The 2,246-nt window shown below is 41.3% G+C and overlaps 1 pseudogene across 1 annotated transcript in view; it reads left to right on the forward strand.

Moving 5' to 3' along the window:
* Positions 1 to 2,201, forward strand: part of LOC110301945 — a 12,387-nt pseudogene extending 10,186 nt beyond the window's left edge. The window contains exon 2 of the transcript XR_002378750.2: positions 1,762 to 2,201. The product of XR_002378750.2 is annotated as a cytochrome b5 reductase 4-like (transcript). The remainder of the gene's footprint in view (positions 1 to 1,761) is intronic.
* The last annotated feature ends 45 nt before the right edge of the window (positions 2,202 to 2,246 follow it).

Consider the following 2,246-nt stretch of genomic DNA (forward strand, 5'->3'; position numbering starts at 1 on the left):
ATTTGCACAGCTGCTGTCACTTCTGTGCAGCAGAGCATAGCTATACAGCCGTTATGTTGCTTGATGCATTGTAACTAGTCTAGAGGTAATTTAAAGTGTCTTGGGATATGCACANGCACAGGACACATACACTGCCATTCTATGAGGGTCACGAGGATCTGTAGACTTTGGTGTCCATGGTAGGCCTAGATCCAAGCCCTCTCGGTGCGAGCTAGATAACTAGCTGTAGTCCAAACGTACCCTCCTCATTGCATGAGCACTTGTCAGTTTGTATACTAAAGGTTTAGAAGCCTGTACTTTACAACCAAATGGCTGATAGTGATACTTGGATCTACTCATTCTGTGGATAAGTAGACTCAACTTCAGAGACTCACGCTGTCCTGTGATGAGACAGATGTGACTAAAATATAACTTGGAGTGTCATAGATAGTCAGGTACTGTCACCTAGGGGTGTGTTTTGAGGAGACCAGAGCCATGTGACCATAAAGCACCTATGAAGTTATGAATGCAGACTGCATGGTTCCAGAGCTTTTTGTGATGTGCACACTGTAACCCCAGTATTCNGGATACAGAGGCAGGAAGATGGGGAGTTCCAGGACAGCCTGAGCTATATATACAAACAGAAGAAGAGCTAGGAATGTAGCTCAGTAGTAGAATGTCTGCTTCTCAAATATAGGACCCTGGGTTCATTCAAAACAACACACACAATCCAGTTAGAACAAGCTGGAGAAGGGCAGAGATAACTGGGTGTGTTAAAGATGAGTAGACTGTGGTTACAATGAAGCCCTTCCCTGGGGGAAATAGTATATATGTCTACAAAAGTAGGATGGGNCCCCACAGTGCCTGCTGTGTCCTACGGCTGTGCCACGTGAGCCCTTGCTGTGACTGTCTCTGCTCTGGACAGACAGCACTGAATGATCATCTTCAGCAGCCACCTCTATGGTTTCAGACTCTGTTTGTGTGATTTGCCAAGTGGAAGTGTATTTCAGCAGTGTGTTTTCCTACCCCTCACTTTAAACACTGATGAATAAAGGTGGGAAAATAAAGCATTTATTCTGCCTTCTTTCTGTATGAGCTGGTTGCTGGATAGCCATGTAACCACAGAGCAAGCTTTCTTTATAAAGTCCTTCAGTTGATCAGTAAAGAATGTTGGAAGTAGAATCTTAGATTTCATAGCTCACCAGTGGTTGCTAGCATCTAATAAGAGAGTCAGCCATGCATTATCATGTAGTAGTAACACTCTGTATGAAGTAGACAGAGAATTAAATCTATATGTGATAAAGCCCTCGACTCCATATATTGAATTGTGTGTGAGGAATAGAGGTCACAGGGCCATGCTATTGAAGAATGCCATAGGAATTCAGCAGAGAGGATTGTGGAATAGTCCACAATAAAAACATTACAGGTTTTAGCAGATATACTACAGAACATGGCAGAGGTGGGAGCAAAAGGGAGAGAAGGATCTAGCAATCAGATGTAACCAAGGGAGTGTCTGCCACTTACAAGGAGTGCATCTCCTTATAATTATCCAATTTATAATTGGATCTTAAATCATTTAAAATTAGTGGCATTTGTGAAACTGTTAAAGAAAATTGAACACTGACTACATAGCTGATGCTGTTTTGTCATTAAGTTTCTGGTGTGGTCATTGTGTTCTTAACAAACATGACTTGAGGAAATGAGGAGGGTGTGCTGGCGAGCTTTGACCTCATGGCTCTATTTGTAAACATTTTCCCTAAAGTCATACATGTTTTGTTTTTCAGGTTGCTGCATGATCTTAACTTTTCTGATGATGAGATTCACGGATTCACCGCTTAAGAAAAAGCTGCCATTGTCTTTTATTCAACTAGTTTATATTTGTGATTGCCTAGGAGTTTTTAAATGAGTTTTTGTACGTACGGAAGGCTTTGCTTTCTGGAATGAAGTCATGTGTCTTCAGTACAAGTAACTTCTTGGTTTAATTTTGTACCATGACTTATCTTACTGCTGACCCTGACCTGGAGGGTCAGTCATGGCAGCAGGTGCATATGGGAGCCTTTTGTTATGAACTGCAAGTTTCCTGACCACTGAAATTGTATCACTGTTCTGCAGTCAACACTTGTATTTTATGACATAGTAAACTAAGCAATCATTTTGGTCACTTTTTATGCTGCAAGATATCTTCTGAGCAATATGTATTAAATATTCCACTGCACTGTTCACTCAGGAATTGATGGTGTATGTCCTTAGTAGTCTTAAAACCTGGA

The sequence above is a fragment of the Mus caroli genome, chromosome 9 (assembly GCF_900094665.2).
Source record: "Mus caroli chromosome 9, CAROLI_EIJ_v1.1, whole genome shotgun sequence".
NCBI lineage: Eukaryota > Metazoa > Chordata > Mammalia > Rodentia > Muridae > Mus > Mus caroli.